The 12692-nt window shown below is 38.0% G+C and overlaps 1 protein-coding gene and 1 long non-coding RNA gene across 5 annotated transcripts in view; one reads left to right on the top strand and one right to left on the bottom strand.

The window, feature by feature from the left end:
• Nucleotides 1-10526, bottom strand: part of PTPN4 (protein tyrosine phosphatase non-receptor type 4) — a 91997-nt gene extending 81471 nt beyond the window's left edge. For all 4 annotated transcript variants that reach the window (XM_034422241.2, XM_034422259.2, XM_034422250.2 and 1 more), the window contains exon 1: nucleotides 9640-10526. The gene's annotated coding sequence lies outside the window, so the exon portion shown is untranslated. The remainder of the gene's footprint in view (nucleotides 1-9639) is intronic.
• Nucleotides 10527-10806: 280 nt separating this feature from the next.
• LOC117668380 (uncharacterized) overlaps nucleotides 10807-12692 on the top strand; it is a 44376-nt gene continuing 42490 nt past the window's right edge. Inside the window, exon 1 of the long non-coding RNA XR_009621483.2 lies at nucleotides 10807-10853. This is a non-coding gene — a long non-coding RNA (uncharacterized LOC117668380). The remainder of the gene's footprint in view (nucleotides 10854-12692) is intronic.

Raw genomic sequence — 12692 nt, 5'->3', positions numbered from 1 at the left:
AAACTTTTACACAGCACATACTTGTACTTGCAGAATATGCCACCATTTATCCACACTTGTCCATTCTTTTAGTTGATTACTTACCATGTGTTATATTCTATGAAAGAAACAGTCTTAGTAAACTATTAGGTATTTTTGGTGATTCTAACATAAAGAATGGCCAAAAATGCTTTACTTCTTTTTTTGTTTTTGGTATGCAGGAAAGTTATGGGTGAAAATGGGAATAAGTGAACTTTGGAAATCATTACTACATTCCCACCTTTAACCATCCCCTTCCCAAACTGTTTGAAGTCATTTTTTTTTCTTTCAGGACAATTTCTGACTTTTCAGAGGGTTGGGATTATTTTAAATGTAAGAAAAGGAGCATTTACCTTCCAGGAGAACTCCCATTCACTTCTCCACCCTTAAGACCTACCAAAAGCAAGGGCTATTGAGAAATTAACATGGGAACAGGATGAGACTTTCCACCTTCTTCCACATTTGGTTCTGAAGAAAGATTGTGTCATAATTTCGAGGTGTGCCTCATACAGTGGTTTCTTGAATGACTTTGATTTTTTTAAATTTTTTTTTTAAATTTTAAAATGTAGACTAGGAACCTGAGGATTGTTCTTTATTGGGGAAGGAGCAACTGAGCCCTTTGACATCCTTGTACAGTCCCATGAAAAGCATTTGAGCAGATGTGCATATCAGGTGTTTTAGCTAATGTTTGTTCCAGCTGAGGCTGACAAAAACATTGTAGTCCTTTTCAATGTATAAGGTCCTAGAATAAATCCCCACATCTCCAGATGGCAAGAGATTCCACGAGAGTGAAACAAAATGAAATGAAATCTATTAAGCAAAAGCTTAAAATGAAATAAGGTAAAGGGGGAAGGGATGATTTTCATAATACATTCAGCCTGCAGCAACATTTACTTATGTTACTTAGTAGAAAGCTCAAACTTTCTGGAAAAAAATTTCAGAACAACTTTTCAAACTAAAATTGTTTTCCCCTCTTCTTTGATAGAAGACGTATCCAATGGGATACTTTAAAATCACCCATAAGTAGTCTGGATTGAATCTAGTGACTGGCCTCTTAAAAGCTATTCTTTATTGCAAAGTTGCTTGTCAAATAAAATACAATTGGTTGGACTTACATGATAAGCCACATTATGGCTTAGGGTGATGTGTGAACTAGTCAATGGGTTGGAGCACCTTACAAATGAAGAACCGCTGGCTAAGACACTCTAGGTTGAAATTCAGCAGCTATGGAATACTATACTGTATCTTCCCCATTCCTGAGTTTACAAAAAGAGGAATCACATAATGACACTGAATGTCAACAGAAAAATTTCTTCAACCAAAGCATTATTAACTATTGTAAGGTATTATTGAATTCCTTTATCATTAACATGAGATGTAATTAGGAACACCTAGATCAGGGGTGTCAAACTCAAGGCCTGAGAGCCCGATCCGGCCCGCGGGGTGTCTAAATCTGGCCCGCAGGGCTGCCCTGGAAACAGCAAAGGACCAGCCCACAGTGCCTCTGCCAGTGAAAACGGAGCTTTGTTTTCGCTGGCAGAGGGTTGCAGGAGGCCATTGCAGCTGAAAATGGAGCTCGGGAGCCCATTTTCGCTAGCAGAGTGCTTGGGCCACCACAGGGCCCCCCGACATAAGTGACATCAAGCTGGCCACACCCACCCCAGCCACACCTACCCTGGCCCCCCAATGTCAAAAACAACCCTGATGCATCCATCAATGAAACTGAGTTTGACACCCCTGACTTAGATGGATTACACTACAGGAAGTCCTTGACTTATGACCATCCCCGAATCCAAAGTTTCCATTGCTAAGCAAGACAGTTGCTAAGTGAGTTTTGCCCCATTTTACAACCTTTTTGTTGTAAAGTGAATTGTGCAAATCTAGTGTCCCTTATTGACTTTACTTTTTGTAAGCCAGCCGGGAAGGTTACAGATGATGATCACATGACCCCAGGACAGCACAGCTATCATAAATACAAGCCAGTTGCCAAGTGCCCAAATTTTGATCATGTAATTCTGGGGATGCTGAAATGGCCATAAGTGTGAAAACCTGTCATATTTTTTTTCAGTGCCTTTGTAACTTCAAACAGTCACAAAACAAATGGTTGTAAGTTGATGACTACCCGTATTGTTCTACAATAAGCTAACATTTTTTCACATTTTAATATTTAATTCAGCAATAATTGTTAACCAATCAAACAGACAATCTATATACCACTTCTTTAAAGCTGTTAAGAGTTACAGTCTTGGCACATTAAATTTGCTATTCATTAACCATTGAAATGAATGAGATACAATTAGTATTTCAGAAAACACTACTGCAGCTATGATGTCATCAAATTTAGTCAAGAGACAGGCAACATTATGAATTATGAGCCAAAAGTTTTATTTTTTATTCTTCAAATTTTATAGCTCCCATCTCATCAAACAATTGATTAGTTATAATTTCTTACCCTTACCATTCCCTGTTATACCTTGGTTTCCATTTGCCTACTTGAAACATTATTCTTCTATACATAATTATGTTATAGCAGTTTGGTTAAAAGCAGTATGATTGGTGGCTTTCTATTATTTTACAAGCAGTGATGGCACCAGAATGCACATGGTACAAAAGAAAGAACAGTTGTTAGACTCCAAAGAAAGATTTGCTTGTTCACTAATGTTTATAGTGTGGATAAGAGGTGGCATAGACAGTCATACTGAAAGCTTATGATTAGTCAATTTGAAAATAAAAGGACCCAAGATAAAAAAAAAGGAACCTAAATCAGTAATATTTAGGAAGATGTCTGACACCTTCTTTAACAAATCATCGTTAACATATATGTACTATACTAAGTTCAATATATACAAGTTTTCTTCTAAACATGTTACTTTTCAATATCACAATAGAATCTTGCTAATGCCAGATACAACCATTTTTCTTAACCATTTATCATAGCACTCTTAACTCTGCAAAAATTCAACTCAGTAATTCAAGATCAATTTTCTGCAAAATGTCCTCCCTATTAGAAAGGAAACTTGCCTTCTTTTCAACCAATTAATCTCTGATGCAGATTAATTTTTAATACCAAGTCCTTTTCAATAGCCCACTATTGGTGATAGTAGTGACATTAAAACAGTTTCTCTGGATTCTCCTGTAAGCAAAAGGATGGTCAAGCCAAAGGATTTATGCAACCCATAAAGGACTTTTGTGCTATCTCTTTTGGACTAGCTATAATCCCAATACAGCAGCAAAAGAGTAAAATAAAACGGGATCATTAGAAGGGAGATTTAATTATCCAGCAACATCAACACAACTGAAGAGGACTGAATCCTCCATGTTTCTTTTTATACTATTCCCATTAACTATATTATTCCCCAACCAGCATATAAAACAGCAGTTTCATAGAAAAAAGGGGAACATAATTTCTCTGTACCGGAAGAAGCAATAGGTGATTTAAATGTTTTTGTAGATGTGATCCTATATATACCTTAATGTTAACTGCACGTGCAGTAGAATTGTAGATCACAAAGATCAATATGTTACCTGTTCAAAAAAGACATGGATGCATTGCTACTAAGGAAAAATCCAATAAAGAAATAAATTGTACATTTGTTAAATGTAATATATTACAGTTAGTCTTCAGCTTATAGCCATTCATTTAGTGACCATTCAAAGTTACAACGGCACTGAAAAGTTACATATGACTGTTTTTCACACTTATGACTATTGCAGCATCCCCATGATTAGATAATCAAAATTCAGATGGTTGGCAAGTTGGCATATTTATGAGAGTTGCAGTGTCTTGGCTCATGTGATCACCTTTTGTGACCTTCTAACAAGCAAAGTCAACAAGGAAGCCAGATTCATTTAACAACCATGTTGCTAAACAACTGCAGTGATTCACTTACCAACTGTGGCAAGAAAGGTCATATAATGGGACAAAACTCAACAACTGTCATGCATAGCAGCAGAAATTTTGGGCTCAATTGTGGTCATAAATTGAGGACTACCTGTACAGTATGTATCAGTCATTCTGTAGTATACACTAAAAATCAGAAGACCAAAGTTAAAATTAGACACATTAAAGTTAAAATTAGAAATAAAATAATCAACAACTAAAATGTATTTAATACAATGCCTTATGTGGGCTTTCTAGAAAGCTACAAAAAGTCCAAATCCCCTCAACACAGCACAGATTTCCAGAAACTCAGAGTGACTACAGAGAAATCTTGACCCCAAGTTACCAGAAAACAAGCCCATAGCAACTGTAGGAAAAACTCAATGGTATGGGGAGGAGCATTATCATTGGATTCAATGTATATAAAAGAAAAAAAGAAACCCAGCACTTTATAATTACCTTTAATTGAGTTTAGGTGTGGCAATTCCATTAACTGGCTTGCCACTATAATAGGAAATTGCAGCAAGTTCTGGCTTCCTTGTACATACAAGATACATTTGTGGTGATTACATGTTTATAGCAGAAGCAGACTGCTAGTTTTCTCCTAAACCCATGATGGCGAACCTATGGCACATGTGCCACAGGTGGCACGCGGAGTCATATCAGTGGGCATGTGAGCTCAGCTCTGCCAGCCAATTTTCGGGCCTTCTGGGCCCATCAGAAGTCAGCAAATGGGACGTTTCCAGCCTCCGGAGGGCCTCCAGGGATGGGGAAGGCCGTTTTCGCCCTCCCCAGGCTCCTAGAAAGCCTCTGGAGCCTGGGGAGGACGAAAAACGGGCCTACTGGGCCCACTGGGCCATTGCGTGCCAAAAGCGGGGGAAGTGCGGGTGGGGTGTGTACACATGCATGGGGGGTGGGGCGCATAGAATTATGGGTGTGGGCACGCATGTGCACGATCCCCCCGCGCTCCCCCCGCTTTTGCCACGTGATGGCAAAAAGGTTAGCCATCACTGTTCGAAACTATGGAGGATGCATACCAAATCTAACTGGAGTAGTACTTTCCAATGCTACTTGTTTCAATGGTTGAGCAAGGAGAAGATTCCACCCCCCCTTTTTTTTTCTTCAGGCAGCAAAAGAAACAAATCATGTCATATGTATTCAGACTCTATATACCTAAATGCTAGAACAATGCACAATGAATACATTTTACAAAAAGCAATTTTATGTTTTGAAGTATTTAAATCTACAGAAGTCAATGAGATGAAACTTTAGATGACAAACATATTAAACATATTCATTTACTCTAAATTTCAATCCAATCCAAAATAGTAATACCAATAAAACTCAACCATGTAATGCAATATTGTACACAATGTTTTTTTTTTTCATTTTCTTCTATTCTTTTCTCTTGAGCTACATGAGCAAGTAACAACATAGGAAGACAAAAGGATATGTCATTTTCTGAGAAAGTGGTCTACAGGTCTAGTTGTGTGATATAGTTCTGTTGTAGTCCAGTTTTAATGTAATGCAGACAACATATCCCCTATTCAAAATCAGACTAGTTTAAGAATTCTACAATAATCCGGAAGGATAGAAAGCAACCCAAATAAACCCTGAAGTGTTTTTGTAATATTTAATCCTTCCAGTATCTTTTTGAAATATATCCAAGTCAAATAAAAAAATATTGTCATATTTAGATTCTTAAAAACTAGTAAGTTATGTTTTGAATCACACACACTCACACTCAAAAATGATGATTCAACTTCTTAGCCTGAATCTCTAAAATTTTCTGGATCTACAAGAAATGGGAACTAGAAAAGGGAAAATAGGCTTTTGTTATTCTGTGTAATCCACATAATATTTTGCAGCATCACATAATATGGGTACTGTAGTCCCAAAAGCATAAATGTAAAAAGAGATATTTACAAAATACAAATGCATCTTTTGCCTTTTGAAAAAAAAAGGTATTTGCAGAATAACTCTAAAGAAATGTTTTTCTCCCCAAACTAAAGGTTAAAAAAGATTTGAACCCCAATTAAATTGCAAATAAAAGTGCTTGTTACTAGCAATATTTCTCTAAAAGGTCTTCAGTTTAGCTTTAAACCCATAGCGTTCTTTAAACAAATACTTGTCATCTTTCAATCTTATACTGAGAGTAGCCTCCACAAGGTAAAAGCAGTTCATTTCCATGCCTTTTCATTGACTCGTTATCATATAAATGAGGTAGTTCTCTTCTCTTTGCCTTCCTCTCAACTTAATCCATATAAACAGGTAACCTGACACTGACACCTCCCATTTCATCCAATCCAATGGTTTTTGTTATTACCTTTTCCAGCTCTAGTACAGGAGAAAACTGAGCAGACTTATAGAATAACAGATAATAGACCACCACAACCACTTAATTAAGCAGATGTGATAACTATACTATATAACAGGATGCAGAAAAACCTGTTTGCACATGTGGATCACTTTTAATTGAACTGAATACATCCCTGATTGTTAACAAAACATCAAAAGGTCTAATTTCAATATGTTTATAACATGTTTTCAATAAAAGCAGAACATGACAATACAACAAATCTTTCCCAAATATTAATTGCCTGACATGGCAAAAGAGCCTTTAACCATAATGAAATCAAGAGTTAAAACAACTAGAATATATTATTAAGTCAAACTCCATCCTGTAATTCTATCCATGCAGTTTTCTTGGCAACTTTATGGAAGTGATCTATCATTTCTTCCTCTTAGAATTTTTTAAAAATTGTCAATCTTGCTGTGAAATAATCAGAGAGCACCCATCCACATATTAAGAGTCAACTCTGCTTACTTCCAGGATCACTCAAGGACAGCTAGATTGCTGCCACTCACTGAGATACTTCAAAAAGTATCGTTTAACTAAGTGACTTCCTCCAAAGCATACAACTTGTAATGTGGCTTCCAATGAAACATCCTAAGTATGTTTTATCATTAAAATGACTGCTACAATGTAAACTTTGAATTTATTCCATAAAATGTATTGAGAAAAAATTGTATTAAATATAAAATTAAAAAGAATGAATAGAAGTGTAAGAGCTGAGCAGTTATCTGAATTCAAAAGGAAAAATGCAATTCAGGATATCCATTAATTCACATGTAGCAGAAACATTTTAAACCAATGTCTTTTCCTGGGTTTGTCTGCAGCTGAAGAAAGCAATTGCATGAGCCCAGGAAAAGACATAGCTACTTTAAGGTGTTTCCAATAGCTGCTTCTTGCATGCCCATTTGTATGCACTGAGACACATTGTACGTTTTGAATCCAGATCAATGCAGAGCCTAGGAAAAATTATGATAGGGTTAATATACAGCAGTTTGATATAGTGATTAAGGTGCTGGCCTAGAAATGAAGAGACTGTGAGTTCTAATCATGCTTTAGGCATGAAACTGGGTGTCCTTGGGCCAGTCATTTATTCTCATCCCAACACATCTCAAAGGGTTATTGTTGCTGGGGAAAATAAGAGGAAGGAGTATTATGCATGTTCACCACCTTGAGTTTCTTATAAAGTAATAAAGGTGAGATAAAAATCAAATAAACATAAACGTATCTTTATATAACGTGATTATACTAATAAAGCCATATCACATACCAAGGTTAATTTATATTATAAAAAGTGGTGCACAACTAAATTGCAGTAAGTAACTTCATGTGCTTTCTATTTGAGGGGAATACAACCTCCATCAACATCCAAATATGGCCAAGGAGTTTGAAAACTGTGGTCCAAAACATCTGATGGGTATCATTTATTGACTTCCTGGTATAATACACTGAAGATTTTGCAAATGTCTCAAAGTACAAATATATTGCTTCCTTAGTTAATACAAAATAAAAAATATTGTAACCTAAAAATATTAACATAAAATATATATAATTATTTTATTTGGTTTTCAGTTAATACATGCAAACTATAGTTTTGGATTTTCAAAAATCAGAAAGCCATTATTGAAGTTACACTGTTTTACTATTTTATATTTCTAAAATTCTAATTATATTACTTTTGCAAATGACTATTACTTTCACATGAATTAGCAATATCTAAATTTAAAATTATAGTCCACATATAATCATTTTTCTTTCCAAGTGACAACATAGCATGGAGTACATTTAGCAAGTATGTAAGCTAGGCATAGAAAGAATCCAGATAGATTGGAATTTTGATAAGCAAGAAATAATTTTCTACATTAATACATAACCACAAATAATTTAATATATCAATAGAGTGGTCTAGTTTAATTTTAATATTTAAGACTCTTTTCATACTTTAAAGTTGCACATTGGAATCTCTATATAACATGTACTATCACTATTCCTTTCTATTTTTCTGAATGGCATTCTGAACCTCAACTTCTAGCTTAATACATTTTTTTCCTATGAGAAAGGGGAAAAGGCAGTTTTACATGAGGTATTCAGGTAGACTATCATATTTTCCTCTTCCCAAAGGTTTACTTCAGAATTGTAAAACAAAATTGCAAAGTGTCTTCCTAAAATATCTTTATGATTTATCAACGTTTTACTATGCTACATTACCCATGTCCGTGCGGAAGTGGCTGCTCTGAGATTGTGATATTGCCCCATCAAATCCTTACAGAGCTAACTCAATATATAGATATGCATCTCTTGAACAGATAAAGTAATATAATTCTAGTTTCATTTTTAATTCTCAGTATAGCTATAGAAAACATGCTTTAAGGTAAAGGGCGGGGGGGGGGCTTTTTAATTTTTTTTAAACGTAACATTTCATCTGTCTTAATTTCGCTCTAGAAAAATACATTGTTTTTATATTATAAACCATTCCCAAGCCTTTGCTACTTATTTTCAAAACATCTTTTTTATCTCTGCAACTAAGTAATTAAAATTGGGGGACCCCAGCATGCCTTCAGGCAACCTAATTTTTTTTTTTTTTTTTTTTTTGTCGCTTCTTCACTCCCTCTAAAGAATAACGTAATCCTTGCGGCTGCTGCTGCTTCTCCGGCTAATATAATAGGACGCAACGCAACACCGCACGCTTCATTCAGGACAGCCATTGGGTCTTCGAAACGCATATAATTTTTGAGTATGTCTGCTATTGCCGTGGCACAGCTTCACAAAATAAGGAAAGGAAGAATAAAATAATAATAATAATAATAATGATAAAAAAAAGTCATGGGGATCTTTCGCCGTCTTTTGCCAGCAGACGAGACACCAGCTTATTAACTCTTAACTCTCTCTCTCTCTCTCTCTCCCAGTTTCTGGAGCAATTCGGATAAATAATCTTTGAAGGGACGTTGTGTTCCTCGGGGATGTGGGTGGGGGGGAGGAATCAGGAAATTCAAAATCGTCGGACCCCAAGGCAAGAGAGAGAGAGGGAGGGAGGGAAAGCAACGTCGATCCGGCCACTTCCAAGCCATCCACCAACCCCAGGCACCTTCCGCTGAGTTGTTGTCCCGCACAGTTGCCTTATATGTTTGTTTGGGGTCAACCCACAATTCACACTCAAGACCCGAGCAATCCGCAGAGAGCGCGGAGTGGCGATTTGGCGCCTTCCTCTCTTCTTTAACCTTTTACTTACTAGTATAGAGCAAACGACGTAATAATATTCGGAGCGGTAGGGGGGGGAAAAAAAAGGGTGGCGGTGGGGAGTTTCTCCCACGGTAACCTGACAAGTTTCTTTATATATATATATATATTATTATTATTATTTTTAAAAGAAAAAGAGAGATTTCCTTACCTTCATATATAACAAGCCTCGTCCTTCCAGAGAACGGCAACGAAGCAACAAACCCAACTCGAAAGCCGAAAGGTAGAAAAAGTGGAGGGGAGGAGGAAGAGGGGGGGGGTATTCCCCCCCTCCCCCCCCCAAAAAAAGGGCGAGTTCAAGCCCTCCGCTCAGTTCAATTTAGTTCTTGTGCCCACACGCAACAGCAGGCCGAAAGGAAGGGGGGTCTCCCGCAGCCGTTGCCCCCAGCGCCCCACTCTCAACTCAAGGCCCCCCCACATTCCTCCTGCAAGCAGAAAAGGCGAGGAGAGACGGAGGGAGGAGACGCGGAAGGCGACCGAGTCTTCCTGCCTCCCCAGCCACGGGGGGGGGGGGGGAAACCGAGCGAAGGTTGTGGGGAGGGGGAGAGAGGAGGGTTCGGTCGTCGCCTCCCTGAGGGGAAAAGCAGCCCCCCCCCTCGTCTAACCCCACCCACCCCCAAGGAGGATTTCTTTCCTCTTCTCTCGCTTCCTTCGCCTGGAGCCGGAGGGTGAGGAAGGAGTGGTGGGGGGGGGGGGAGGCGGTAGCTATCCAGCAGGGCAATGCCTGTCTGCGCTGAGGAAAGAAGATTGGAAGAGGGGGGGGGGGGCGCGAGGATTGGCAGCAATCGCGGGTGCTGGTGCCGCCGCCTCCTCCTCCGTCTTCCTCCCCTCCCCAGAGCCAGCCTCCCTCCCTCCTTCCTTTTTTTTTTTTTTTTTCTCCCGCCTGCCCTCAGACAGGCAGCAGCATAGCAACCAACATGGCAGCTGCGCAGTCACCCAGTCGCGAGCGGACGGAGAGGGGGGGGAAGTGGGAGGGGGCAGCTCTCGCGAGAGCTCCCGAGTTTTTCTACCTCCTCTCTTTCCCTCCCCCCCCCACCTTTCCCGCAGGACGCGCCTTCTTTCGCCGGGCCTAGGTTGCTTTGGATTTATATGTCTCCCTCGGAGATTGGATGTTGCTTACCTGAAGCTCCGCCTTTTCCTTTTCTCGGCCCGGCTCATTGGTTGACCAGCACGCCTGTTATTGTCTGAAGAACATTTAAGTAAAAAAAAAACCTTTACCTCGATCCAGGCCCGGGTTTACGTTTCGGGCCGCTCGGGATAGTTTTGTGGGGGTTGTATCATTTGGGGGGACCGTTGAGGGGGGGGGGAATAAGGAAAAGGGAGATTGAAGGCGCTTGTATTACAGAGCAGAAGTGACATCTGCTGGTATGTCTGAAGAAGGGGCGACTCTTCGAAAATGTGTGTTTGTGTAGATCCGTGTGTTTAACTGTGTATCGTTACGTTGTTCGTTTCATTCTGGGATGGTGGGTTGGTGTTTTTTTCAAGTAAAAGTCTAAAAGTTTAGGAAAAGCAATTTAAATCTATCCATTATTTCTAAAAAATAAAGTTCCAGTTTCAGTTGAGTCTTGGTCTTTGAAATCCACTGTGTTAAGAGTATGTATTTGAATGCAATTTTTTAAAGTATTTTATATGCCCATGATCATTTCCTTTCAGGATTAATGGATAAACAGTTTAAAAACAGCCATGGACTATTATTTCAATATATGATTACCGCAGCGAAATTATTACAGGCACAGAAATGGAAAGATCCGACTCTAAACGCTGGTTGGCGAAGTCACAGGATTTTTTTGAAAGGAATAAATTCTTTGATTAAGGATATTATCTACGTTTATCGATGACTGGAAACCTCTTACAGACTTTTTGCATGAAAATGAAAAAAAGGAACTTGTGATGTATGGTTTTGATGATTAGACAGTTTAGAAGATTATAAAAATAAAAATTATACAATGTAAGTTGGGGGAAAGAAGTTCAAATACAGGTAGTCCTTGACTTACAAATACAATCGAGCCCAAAATTTATGTTGCTAAGTGAGACATTTGTTAAATGAGTTTTGCTCATTTATAACCTTTCTTGCCACAGTTGTTAAGTGAATCATTGCAGTTATTAAGTTAGTAATAATGTTGTTAAGTGGATCTGGCTTCCATATTGACTTTACTTGTCCGAAGTTTTGAAAAGCTGATCACATGACCCCAAAAAATGGCAACTGTCATAAATATGAACCAGTTGCCAAGCATCCAAATTTTGATCCTATGAACATGGGGGATGCTGCAATGGTGGAAATTGTGAAAAACAGTCATAAGCCACTTTTTTCAATGCCGTTGTAACTTTGAACTGTCAATAAGCGAACTGTGGTAAGTTATAGACTACCTGTATATTTGTATAATCTGCTGTGAAGATTATAGGAAGCCACTTCTTTACATCTGGCTTTTTTTTCTGTTTCTTCAACTTTTTCTACTTTTCTTCAACTTTTTCTGTTTCTTCAACTTTTTTCTATGTAGTATGTGTTTTGTTTCTTTTTCTCTTTTGTTCCTTTGTTAATTTTATCATGTTTAAAATATGCATATTTATATACGTAAATATATATAATATAAATATATAATGTAACACATTAACAGTAGAGAAGTAAACACTTCATGATGCAGTCCTATAGTCTTTAAATTGTTTAGAATTCTGAATCTTTTTATGTATTAAAACCTGTGTCTTTCTTGAGTAGACACTTACGGGATTAGCCCCAGGACACATAAATTAAGTCTTCAGGGGATCATTTTTATGTATGCAAAACTGAGCAATGAGGGCACCCGCCCAATACATGCAGCCTCCTCTTGCTTGCACACATACACATCATTTCCTTCTGCTCTTTTCTTACATAGATGAGAGCAAAGGTTCCTTCTGCAGACATAAATATAGTGTCTTTTTCCATTCATGGATGCACACACTCATAATTTCATATGGATGCAGAGTCTTTTTCCATAATAAAGGACAACCTTTCTCTTAATTTCTTCATACTCCTAATAATATATATATATATGCCATGTGCCATATATATATATATGGCACATGGCAAAAATAAGCTAACTTCATGGTAGCTTCATTGTGCTTCAAGGCACTCCTAGTGTCTTGGGATGATGCCACCCACCTTCACTAATGAATTTTTGTCTACTGCTCTACAAATTCTCAGGTGGAAGATTTGTAGCTGAATCAAAA

This window comes from Pantherophis guttatus, chromosome 1 (assembly GCF_059756535.1).
Source record: "Pantherophis guttatus breed Tessera chromosome 1, ASM5975653v1, whole genome shotgun sequence".
Lineage (NCBI taxonomy): Eukaryota > Metazoa > Chordata > Lepidosauria > Squamata > Colubridae > Pantherophis > Pantherophis guttatus.
Note: the sequence above shows the minus strand (reverse complement) of the source record. Positions and strands in the feature narration are given on the sequence as shown.